This window comes from Onychostoma macrolepis, chromosome 15 (genome assembly GCF_012432095.1).
Source record: "Onychostoma macrolepis isolate SWU-2019 chromosome 15, ASM1243209v1, whole genome shotgun sequence".
In the NCBI taxonomy this organism is placed as follows: Eukaryota; Metazoa; Chordata; class Actinopteri; order Cypriniformes; family Cyprinidae; genus Onychostoma; species Onychostoma macrolepis.
This window is the reverse complement of record NC_081169.1, coordinates 14,580,967-14,594,820: the sequence shown is the minus strand read 5'-3', so window position 1 is coordinate 14,594,820 and position 13,854 is coordinate 14,580,967.

Here is a 13,854-nt window from a genome sequence, read left to right as displayed (position 1 = left end):
ACGGAAGTTGGAACGTGAACTTTTTGGGATAGTTGTAAAAAAAATAATAATAATAAGTTCGATCCCATGGCGGGAGAGCTGACTAACTTAACGTTATGTAGGGAGTACGTTTGTTTGAGTCCAAATATGAGTGTCATCTTCGTTGTCAAATGTATGTCTGATGAAAACGCTAGACGGGGGTTCGATATTGGTCTTCAGAAAAATCCAAATAAAATAACCCCTGAGCTATGCCAGCACAGACGACACTCATTTCGAGTTGTATGGAAATCACATGAAAACATTTTATGATGTTCTTTTTACTGTTTATCAAATAACGATTATTTATAATTTACAGTGTGCGCATAATTATGCAAGCTGATATTCTGATCATAGGTTTTTTTTTTTTTCAAGCACATTTGACCAATTCCAAACCACGTCAGCCTTAATAACTACTATTCATTTTGTATTTAATCATTTATAAGTGAAATATATTTGTCCATGAAAACTTCTTGTATTCGGGTGTGCATAGGAATTAAACAGGTTTTTTTTACAGATAAAATGAGGCAAAAAAGAGATTGACCTCAGACTGAAAAGTCAAAAATTATTAAATGCCTATGAGAAGGATGCAATACTACAACCCAAATTCCGGAAATGTTGGGACGTTTTTAAATTTGAATAAAATGAAAACTAAAAGACTTTAAAATCATATGAGTCAATATTTTATTCACAATAGAACATAGAGAACATAAATGTTTAAACGGAGAAATTTTACACTTTTATCCACTAAATGAGCTAATTTCAAATTCGATGCCTGCTACAGGTCTCAAAAAAGTTGGCACGGGGTCTGAAAAAGCAAGAAATTTTGAAAAGATTCAGCTGGGAGAACATCTAGCAACTAATTAAATTAATTGACATCAGGTCTATAACATGAATAGCTATAAAAGGGATGTCTTAGAGAGGCAGAGTCTCTCAGAAGTAAAGATGGGCAGAGGCTTTCCAATCTGTGAAAGAGTGCATAAAAAGATTGTGTAATACTTTAAAAACAACGTTCCTCAACTTCAAATTGCAAATCTCATCATCTACAGTTCATAACATCATCAAAAGATTCAGAGAAACTGGATAAATCTCTGTGTGTAAGGGACAAGGCCGAAGACCTTTGTTGGATGCCCGTGGTCTTCGGGCCCTCAGACGACACTGCATCACTCATCGGCATGATTCTGTCATTGACATTAATAAATGGGCCCAGGAATACTTCCAGAAACACCTGTGGGTAAACACAATCCGCCGTGCCATCTGCAGATGCCAACTAAAGCTCTATCATGCAAAAAGGAAGCCATGTGAACATGGTCCAGAAGCGCCGTCGTGTCCTGTGGGCCAAGGCTCATTTAAAATGGACTGTTTCAAAGTGGAAAAGTGTTCTATGGTCAGATGAGTCCAAATTTGACATTCTTGTTGGAAATCACGGATGCCGTGTCCTCCAGGCTAAAGAGGAGGGAGACCTTTCAGCGTGTCATCAGCGTTCAGTTCAAAAGCCAGCATCTCTGATGGTATGGGGGTGCATAAGTGTATACTGTATGGGCAGCTTGCATGTTTTGGAATGCACTACGAATGCTTAAATGTATATAAAGGTTTTAGAGCAACATATGCTCCCCTCCAGACGACGTCTATTTCAGGGAAGGCCTTGTGTATTTCAGCAAGACAATGCAAAACCACATACTGCAGCTATTACAACAGCATGGCTTCGTAGAAGAGTCTGGGTGCTGAATTGACCTATCGGTAAGCCCCGCCCCCCTTAGTTACTGTTGCTCCCTCGGACAAACAAACAGAGTTACTCACTGTCTTTCAATGATAGCTACAGTGTGAAAACCTTGTCCCACGATGTTTTAGCACAATTTTGGACACAGAAGGCCACCAAATGGGAATTAAATATTCCATGGAGGGATTTATAAAATATTTAAAAATAAATACGGTGGGTAACTCGAAGCAAGGGTTTACAGATCATGATGCAAGCGGGAGAAGTCTCATATTACGGTCAGTCATCACGATCGCGGATGACAACATGCAGGATCAACACTGTTCATGTATCGCAGGGTCCGATTAAATTAATGTACATTTAACCAATTTAACATGGAGAGGCACTGAAATGTAGACCTTCGTTTATTTGTTTTCGACCTACACTGTACAAGACACAAGAACAATTTAGGTTGTACATTAGCATGGACTCACTAACTTTAATGTTAGCTAGTTTTAGCCAGAGATACCTTGCTAAAGCACAAGATAACATTAACATTCTGCTTGAGCAGATGAAAACTGTAACTTAATGAGTGTATGACAACCAGAAAATGAACGTTTTTGTCTTCATTTGTATTGGGGTGAATACTTAGGGACATTTTGCTCTGTTTTGTTTGGATTCAGGAAATGTAATAAAATAAATTATATTGCCCATCCTCTCAGGATACCTGGAATCAGTGTTACAAGTACCCCAGGCACATTGTTTTTCCATTTTTGAAGCTTAAACCCCATAAAACTGATGCGAGCTTCGGATCTTCCAATGTTTCTCTATGGCGCTGAAACCTAAAGATGTCCGAGTTCCGCTCCACGTGCAGCTGATACTCGACTGCCATTGGCTAGTCTGAGTTCGAGGGGAGGGGCTTACCGATAGGTCAATTGGCCTGCCTGCAGTCCAGATCTTTCACCTATAGAGAACATTTGGCGCATCATTAAACGTAAAATTCGTCAAAGATGACCACGAACTCTTCAGCAGCTGGAAACCTATATCAGGCCAAGAATGGGACCAAATTCCAACACCAAAACTCCAGAAACTCATAACCTCAATGCCCAGACATCTTCAAGAAAAGGAGATGCTACACCATGGTAAATATGTAAATATGCCCCCGTCCCAACTATTTTGAGACCTGTAGCAGGCATCAACTTTGAAATGAGCTTATTTTGTGCTTAAAATTGTAAAATTTCTCAGTTTAATAATTTATGTTATCTATGATCTATTGTGAATGAAATATTGGCTCATGTGATTTGAAATTCTTTTAGTTTTCATTTTATTCAAATTTAAAAAACGTTCCAACATTTCCAGAATTTGGGTTGTAGAATTTGCAAATTTAAGGCATGACCATTGGACAAGGAAATGCTCTTTGAGTCAGCAGGGTCAGAAAAAAACTGGTGGAGAAGAGAAGACACATTAACTGCAAAAGAATTAAGAATAAATGTAAAGAAGTAGGTGTGAAACCATCAGGAACCATTTAGTTTCCAACACCACCATTTTCCAAAACTGCAACCTGCCTGGAATCTCCAAAAGTACAAGGTGTCAGGTTCATTGCTTGGGTAAAAAGTCCTAAAAAATAATCCTCACTTAATAAGAATAACATGCTGAAGTGTTGTTAAATTCATGAAGAGAGTGACTCTTGAAGGACCAGCACCACATCCTCTTGTACCACTGTTTGAAGAATTTATCTAGCAGTAAGTTTTGGGAGTTAATTTTTAGTCAATCTCCTGTCCTGAAAAGTCTGTCTTGCTAAGATGGACTAAAAGTGAACTCCCAAAACTTAACTGCCAGATTCTTATAGATTCTTCTAACAGTGGTACAAGAGGATGTGTTGCTGGTCATTCAAGCGTCACTCTCAACTTATCTGTCTATAAAGCCTATGCAAAAAATCAGTCTAACCTAAGTCTCAGAGAACCTGACCCCTTGTATTTCTGGAGAGTTGAGGTTGCAGTTTTAGAAAATGGTGGTGCTGGCTGGAGACTCCAGAGCAACAACACAAACATTTCTTCACTTTACATAGTGTTTATTTTGGGGAAAACTGCTAACAATATAGTTCCAAATCCAAAAATGTCATTTTCATGACAAAATGCTAAACACGATACATAATTTGAGATGCGGTGACAGTGTGACATAGACCTATATGTTTATGGCTTTCAGGAAAAACAACATCAACAACAACATGCACACACATACACACACAACATTTTCTCATGATGCATGCATACACTGTTGAACATTTTTAGTATGTGAAACTATAAGCAGGGGCGGATCTAGAAAATAATTTTTAGGGTGGCAAAGGGGTGGCAACACCAAAGCAAGCCCCCATGCATATGGGGATTTATTGTCTGACATGCACAGTTGTGTTCACAAATATTGCATTACCATTAAGTAATCATCTATACTGTTTAAAATGAAAAATAAATAACAACATTTCAATATCCATCATGGCACTAAGTCAATATAAAAAACTTCAACAGGTTGTAAATGTTTCTGAGTTTGTATCACTAAAGAAGACATGCGGTTCTATTAATATTACATAAGCTACTTAGTATAAATCACGTTTTAGTGCAAGTTTAAGAGCAAGTTTAAGAGTAGCACTTTTGAATTCCCTAACATTAGAAAGAAATACAATAATATCAAAGCATTGAAACTGGATCAGTTCTGAAAACAATGTTTGATTTTCTGTTATTACCAGAGGTGGGATTGTCTGTAATCACCCAGAACACACTATCAGTAGTCTAGCAACACACCAGCAACTGCATAGCAAGAGACTAGCAACCACCCAGAATATCCTAGCAACCAACTAGCAACACTATAGCAAACATCTAGAACATCTAACTGACCAAACTATTTGTTTCTTAACCCTTAATCGGTCCTTGGGGTCCTTGGGGTCTATCTGACCCCAATGGAATTTTCCTTTATTTTTAAAAAATGTTCCCTTCATCTCAGGGGCATGAGACTCTGTGACTTTTCCTAAATAATCTATCTAAACACACACAAAAAAAACTGGACTTGATTTGGTTGTTCTAAAGGTGTGTAAAAAAAAATTTACCGTTTAAGGTAAATGAATTGAAAATGAATGGGAAAAGTGAAAAAAAAATATTTTTTTTGTTTCATTTGTCAAAACAAAAGTAGTAAACCCAGTATAAATCTGAAAAGTTTTACATTTTTATAAAGGCCTGGATCTAGAGCACAAATGCAAATTGGAACGAACATTCTATCTCATACGCAACACACACACACACACACAAACACACACACACATGTGTGTGACTGCAATAGAGTGCATTTTTATAGAAATTGGCATATAAAATCAACAAATTTGGCATAAATCTGAAAATTTCCACTCATAAATGAAGGACTGGTACTAGAGCACAAATGCAACATGGAAAAAGCATGTTCACTCACTCTCTCACACTCACACACACACACACAGACACACACACACAGGTGTGACATAGGTGTCCAGTGCATTTTTTAGATTTTGGCAAATAAAATGCACAGAACATAAATGCATAACAATGTGACACACACACACAGAGAGAGAGAGAGAGACATTTCTGCAAATTTATGTAACATAATTCGCAAAAGCAGACCATTCAAAAGACACCAGACAATAACAACAAATTCTAACCTTTGACAAAAATATGAATTTTTTTTATATATTTTAGAATTTTTAAATATATTTTCACAAAATATATATCATAAAGTTGCAAGGAGAAGCTGAAACATGAAGAAAAATTGACTTGAAACCGAACTGAAAATGAATGAGTCCCTATGGACCTCTGCTGGATATATGTGGTCATTGCACTTTCTTTCTTTAACTGTAATTCCTAAAGTTTTTACTCTAACCTGCAGATGGCAGTATTCTATCCCTAACACATGCGCCAATATCTAGAAACCATTTATTTTTAATTTAGGTCATAATTTAAGTGATTTTTTAATAAAAAATTTATTTTTCATAAGCCAATTTATGGCGTAGTTGAATAATTGTGCCGTAAATAGGTAAAAAACTATCAAATATCCACAAAAACGCAGCATAAATGTATAGTTGAGAAGTAAATAAAAAAAATGATATATAGTTTGTCATATAAAAAATGTATATTTCCTTATGCAATCGCTCTGTAAAAGTTTGGGGTCTATCTGACCCCAAGGACCTTAAACGTAAACCCTACTCGAGGGGCGATGTAGGGTTAAACAAGACTTTGAGACAAGCCAGAATACATTTGTGACCCTGGAGCACAAAACCAGTCTTAAGTCGCTGGGGTATATTTGTAGCAATAGCCAAAAATACATTGTATGGGTCAAAATTATCAATTTTTCTTTTATGGCAAAAATCATTAGGATATTAATAATTTATTATTAATAATAATAACGATCATGTTCCATGAAGATATTTTGTAAATTTCCTACAGCAAATATATTAAAACTTAATTTTTGATAAGTAATATGCATTGCTAAGAACTTCATTTGGACAACTTTAAAGGCAATTTTCTCAGTATTTTGATTTTTTTTTTTGCACCCAGATTTTCAAATAGTTGTATATCAGCCAAATATTGTCCTATCCTAACAAACCATACATCAATGGAAAGCTTATTTATGTATAAATCTCAATATCGAAAATAAAATTGACACTTATGACTGGTTTTGTGGTCCCGGGTCACATTTGTCTTTCAAACTTTTCAGTCTAGTTATTACAGGTATTATTAATGCTTACAAACAATTCAAATACACAGATGACTTTCCTGCCCAGTGAACACTCATGAGATCAATAACACAACAAAAAACTCTTCTTAGGATTCAGGAATTATTTTTGCAGCTCAATGTCTATTATAGTATACAATTTAAATTAAATCACAGATAATAATAATAATAATTCAGCAATGAACTTTTGGGAACATATAATTTTCATTTTACTACTGTAAAGTAATCTTGCAGTAGATGAAAAACACTACAAAAGTTCAAATACCAAAGAATGGTATATGAACTTGGTATGCACCACAATACAGTACAGTAAAAATAAATAAATAAAATCAGCATCCTCTGCACATTCGATCAAATTTCATTACAGTATAGGCTACAGTACTATAGCAGTTTCCTGGTCTCCTGACACAAGACTAGCTATATCTCATTTCTCAGTTCTGCAAACAAGCAGTAGGCTACACATAAAAGATGGTTACAAATCAAATTTGACAGTCACACGTTTGAAGGTGTACAACATGTGCTACAGTTTATACTGTACCTATAGAATAGTGACATTTTCATCATCTAATGTACTGGTACTGTACTGTAATTATACTCAATGTATAAGTATAAAACCCATGCATATTATTCGTGCAACTCTCTCCTCTCTCCGTTGTTAGGATGCAGAGATTCTGATTGGTGTCATCAGTTTTGCTACCTAATGTTTAACTTACTCATTGTTAAACTTTTTGAGAAATGTGTCTGTGTTTTGAGAACTGAATTAATGGTTTGGGGAAATGGGCCATGCAATTAAAATCAGTTAGCTATATTATGTTAACAATCGAGAAAACTGCAATACACGATTCTTACCTAACTCTGCTATTAGTTTTCGTGATCGGCATCTTCTTATTGATTTCATGTTATTGTTTCGTCCGATATGGCAGAAAGGCCTCTATATCCATGATGAAAGTGGGGCGAGCGGTCGGAGAATCGGATCACCAAACAATTACGGGATGAATCTCAGACATATGCAGACGGTGATTAGATTATCAGAGGACTTCTGAATAAACCGAGAAGCAGTATCTGATTCACGAACAAATGTAAAAACAATTAGTTGGTGAATGGGCTGCGCTTTGTGTTTTTCACTCAAAAATAACCGGCTCATAAAAGTCATTTGTTAATGAAGCCGACAACACTGTGCGCGCTGCGTGCGCGTGCAGCCATCGTTCACAGTTTAGTGAAAGACATGTTTTTTTTGTTTGTATGTTTTGTCATTGTCTTCCGTTACGCTGTCATCGCCGCGACTGAAAAGTAGCACATGAAACACTGCTTACATTTATATTTTATTCTGGGATAATTCTGGGGTGGCACAGCTTTTTCTTAGGTGGAAGTTGCCACCCCGGTAGATCCGCCCCTGACCATAAGAGTGTTAAAAGTGTGCTTTTAGACACAGGACCAAATGCCCGTAGTTGAAAAAACACCAATAAAGGCTTGTTGTAATTAGTTGTCCACCTCAATTTTCCAGTAAGAGCGGGCACAGCCATTTGTAAATTTAATGTGTCTGGCTTCCAGTGTTGTGCCCATTTTCGACCCCCTGCCGAATTATTACCCCTCTCGTTGAAATCGCTATATGATTGCCTAATCCTAACCCCACCCCTAATCCTAACCCCTCCCCCACACCTAACCCTAAACCTACCAATACTAGGGGGGTAATAATCTGGCAGGGGTCAGAATTGGGCACAACACCGGAAGTCTCGCCCATAGGCTTACTTCTGCATTGAAGAATAAATTGGATAGCTACTGAACAGATTTAACCCTTAATGGTTGTGTTCCTAATAAATTTAAATCTCATTTGCTTTACACTATTTAATCTGTTATGTGAGTTTATGTAATTTATTTTCCATTCCATAATTTTTCTTATACTCCACTCCTATGAGTAGGTTTTGAGTAGAGACGGATGTTTGATTTTCACAAGTAGGTTTCTTGGAAGAAAATGATTGCTATTAGCCTCAGCAATTTGGAGACATGTAGTAATGATCCACTTCCACGGCAGTTCTTTGGTCGCCCTGGAAAAAAAAAAAGAAAAAAAGATGCTTAATCTGTTAAAGGGTGGAGGATAATGAACTAATGAAAAAAAGACAGACAGGAAGAAAGAATGCAAAATTCTGAACTCAACAAATCTAGATAATGCAATTTTGGCAAAGTTCCATGTTTTTACAGAAACATTCCAACTATATTAACCATTATTTACTGGTCGAGATTAAGTTTTAAGAAACTGACACTAACCTTTCCCAGTGTATTTCACAATGAGTGTCTTCTCTTCTTTACTTGTTTTCCGTGACAGAGCGCATACGTAAGTCTTGGTCTGGTTATGGTAAATCTTGGCATGATCTTTGATAATGAGTCGACATACTTCAAGTGTAGCATAGAATGAAACATCATTGTTTACCATTGCCTTGTATGAGCTACCAATTAGTGTTCTTGTGTCTTTCTCATCGTCATAAAGGTTGCAGTTAAAGGATGTTGTGTTGTCACAAGGTGGGTAGTAACAATCAATTGTTAGGCTTCGGTTTTTATTGACACAGGCTGTGAGTATTCCAAAATCTGGCTTATTTTTAGAATAGACAGCTGAGGAAGAAAATAATCATTCTTATGTATTGTATTTTGATTTAAATGTGCATTAGCATAAATACCAGTGCTCTCCTGATAGTAAAATAGTGTTATAGTTCCTCGAAAGTGTGTAAAATTATTTAGAAATTGAGAAAAATTATTTTAAATTATAAACATTATATATAGAGATATATATATATATAATAAAAAACTTTAATCTTGAAGATTAAAAAGAGTAACTTTAATCAAATCACATTAAACTTAAAGACCTATATGAGATTTGTGTGTGATTCGTACCTGACAACAAGAGGATGACAACGATCATTTGTATATTCAAGTGGCTCACTGTGTGAAACAATAAAAACAAACCAGCTAAAACAAAAACAATTTTATAAACATGGAACTATTTTTTTTTTTGCAACAGATGTTTATATTTATAAAGGATTTTCTGTCACACCAAGAGTCAAGAATGAGAATTAAAATATCAATTATAATATCCATTTTTTAGTCTTTAAATTCCCAAATGGTACTCAAATAAAACAAACAAATAAAAATAAACAGGACAGCATTAAAATCATCTGTTGACACACACAGGAAACTGGCATCTACAATTTGAGCTCTTATACAGTTAGTTGACAGGATCAACAGTTTGAAGACTGTAAAAGATTCGTAACAGAAAACAATTCAAAAGCTCTTACCTTTGATCATTGTTACTTCAATAGATTTGTGTTTTGTGTGGAATAATCCTTCTATTAGCCTAGCTATTTCAAATTGAGAGAAACATCTGATGTTGTAGGCAGAGTTCAAATGAGAGAAATCAATGAGAATGTGTTTTTGCCGAGCTCTTATAGCATTCACTTGTGTGTGAGCTGAGGGGTTTAATGCATTTCCAGATGAAGATAATTACATAATACAATAAGGAAACTATTACTCAGAAATAAATCAATAAAAAAAATCAATCAATCAATATATATATATATATATATATCAGTTTTTATAATTATTAGTACTAGCATCTAACAGCCTACAATATATCACCCTTTATTTTTTTTAATCATATAAAAATATTATTTTCAGTGAAAACCACAGCCTTCCCTTATCACAGTCCATCAGTGTGCCTTTTACATGTGCTAAAACATCATGAATTATAAATGGAACTATCAGAGATATGAATTTCCGGGTAGAGATGTTATCACAACTATCATAATTGAAATTCTCAGAACTACTGTTTAACCTCCACATAATCTATTCACTTGTACAAATCAGAAAAGCAATTTCTCATCTTTTTGAACAAATTGGTAATGCTTTGGATCAGTTATGCACAAGTCATTAAATGCAATTTGGTTCAACTAGTTGTCTGTCAAGCATATTTTCTACACATTTCTATTAGATTTTCTTTGTAAATGCAGGGCTCTACGCTTACTTTTCTTTTTAGGAGCGCTTGTGTTCCTAAATTTAAAAAAATTAGGAGCACAGTCAAAAAATGAAAAGAACATGCAATATGTATAAATTTGATGTAAATGTATATTTTTCAAAATGAAAATGCATAAAATTAATTTTGTATCTTTTAGGATATAGAGTATATGGAATTGGATTCAAGTGAACCACCTCACAACCTCATATGGATGAGGCTGGCTTGAACCTAACCAAAAGGGCTGGAGTCACTTCTGGATTATTGTTTGGACTCTCATTCTGACAGCACCCATTCACTGCAGAAGATCCATTGGTGAGTGCAATGAGAGTCCACTGAAGGCGAGCGTAGTGAGAACCCAAGTGCAGTTTATTTACAAAGTGATCCAAAATACAAACATAATCCAAGACTTGACTTGACTTGACTTGACTTGACTTGACTTGACGACTTGGACAAACTAAACTCACCGATAGCAGTTACAACTTCAATACACGAAAAGAGACAATGACAACAAGAACAAGATGGCTACTTATAGCAGACAATACAGGTCACATGACAAGAACCAACCAATGAGGAACAAGACACATGACTAAGACAACCAATGAGAACATGAGACATGCACAAGGCAGCGATACATGAGGGCAAGGGAAGCATGACACTAACAGCATGAATCAAACTAAAAAATAAAAGACATTAAAACAAGAACATGAAACCAAACCCAAAACAGGCGTGACAGAGAGCATGTGATGTAATGCTAAATTTCTCCAAATAAGTTCCAATGAAGTTACAAACTCATCTTGGATGGCCTGTACATTTTCAGTATATATACATATATACTTCAACTTCAACTTCAACTTTTATTTATTTGTATAGCACATTTTAACGCAATTTTATTGCCCAAAGTGCTTCACAATTTAAAAGAAAGCATATACAAAGATTAAAACAATGACATCTGACATAATTAGTAAGAATAAACCACTTGATGAACCAACCCACATGTGACAAATACCCTTTATCGGATGTTGTTCCTCTACGAAAGATCTCTACGAAGGTCTTTTCTCTCTGAGCTAATGTAAAAGATGAGTTTTCAACTGAGACTTAAAAACTTCTAAGGATGGAGCCTGGCGAATATGAAGTGGAAGACTATTCCACAATTTAGGAGCCACAACCATAAATGCTCTATCACCTTTAGACTTTTTTTTAGAACGAGGAACTGCCAGTAACAGTTTATCTGCTGATCTCAGTGTCCTAGCTGATGTGTGGTACTCTAAAAGATTAGTGATATAACTTGGGGACATGTTATGAAGTGCTTTAAAAACCATCAATAAAATCTTAAAATCGATCCTGTACTGAACTGGTAGCCAATGGAGAGAGGATAATATTGGAGTAATATGATCTCTTTTCTTCGTGCCTGTCAAAAGTCTGGCTGCAGCATTCTGTACAATTTGCAGACGAGATAGTTGTCGCTGACAGATCCCAACATAAAGAGAATTGCAATAGTCCAATCTCGAGGTAATAAATGCATGGACTACGGTCTCTAAATCTTTAAAACTAAGAATGGGTTTTAACCTGGAAATCATTCTAAGTTGGTAAAAACTACTTTTTACTACCGATTTTATCTGATTGTCAAAGCTAAGAGTTGAGTCGATTATGACACCCAGGTTTCTTACACTGTTTTTTACAATTATTTCTAAAGGAGCAATAGTACTAGAAATCATCTCTTTAAATTTTGGTTGACCAAAAATAATTATCTCTGATTTCTTTTCATTTAGCTGAAGAAAATTTTTAGACAACCAAATTTTGACCTCTTCCAGACAGAGTATCAGGGACTGTAGCGAGTGCTCGTTCCCGACTTTAAGTGGTAAATATATCTGAGTGTCATCGGCATACATATGATATGAAATGTCGTGGCGATGACATATAGATCCAAGTGGGCACATGTACAATGAAAATAATGTAGGGCCCAGAATAGAACCTTGAGGAAGACCATATTTTAAAGGGGCCACAGAAGATGAAGTATTTGCGAAGTTAACAAAAAATGTTCTATCATGCAAATATGAGTGAAACCATTTTAAAGTTGTTCCTTTGATGCCTACATCACACTCCAAACGTTTTAAAAGGATCGAGTGATCAACAGTGTCGAATGCTGCACTGAGATCCAGCATAATTAAAACAACCCCCAACCCAGAGTCAACTGCCATCAGTAAATCGTTCACAACTTTTACCAAAGCGGTCTCATACTATGACCAGCTCTAAATCCAGATTGGAATTTATCCAGAATATCATTTTCAGTTAAAAAAGGAGTAATTTGAGAAAGAACAACCTTTTCTAAAACTTTAGATAAACATGGTAATTTAGAAATTGGGCGGAAATTATTCAGCTCTGTAGGGTCAAGGCCTGATTTTTTAAGTAAGGGAGAGACCACTGCTTGCTTAAGACAGGGTGGAACAACACCATTAATTAAAGAGCTATTCACAATAGATAATATACAAGGACCCATAATTTCGAACAGATCCTTTAAAAAGTGAGGAGGAATGGGATCTAAAGGAGTATGTGACAGTTTCATATGTTTAACAATGCCCTCCAGAGCTGGAAGAGAGACAAGATCAAAGCAATCAAATATATAAGAACTTGGCATAGAGGCTGCTAGAACACTATGAGAGGATACAATATCTTCTCTGATTGACTCAATCTTTCTTATAAAAAAGTGCAAAAAATCCTCACAGGTATGTGAAATTGAGTCAGTAGGGGATCCTATAACTGGGTTTAGCACGGTGTTTATTGTGCTAAACAAAGCTCTAGGACAGTGAGCAGTTCTACTAATTAAATCAGAAAAGTATTTTGTTCTAGCAGTTTTAACTGCATACTGATATTTATTAAGAGATTCCTGTAACATTGCAAAGGAAATTTGTAATTTGTCTCTCTTCCATCTACGTTCTGCTTTTCTGCATGCTTGTCTGAGAGCTCGTGTTTCATTATTAAACCATGGCTGAGACAAGGACTTAGACTATTTTAGTCTGATTGGAGCAACATCATTAATAATTTCCAGACATATAGAATTAAAAACAACAGTCAACTCCTCTGTGTGCAATGAGGGTCCAGAGGCCTCTATAATAGAGGAAACTGGGCTTTTAACATATTAATATATATATATATATATATATATATATATTTAACTTTGGGTTGAGATGCAGTTTCGAAGCACTTGATTCACCACAATCTGGTCACGCCTGTTGGTCAAAACATGCATAAATACACCTTTTACAAACCACTTGCAAATGTTTTCTTGAAAGTCTAATCTACCAAATGCAATGACAAATCATATCTGTATAATGTGTTTTTTTTTGTTTTGTTTTGTTTTTTTTAATTTGCAGGTGGTTTGTTTAGACCA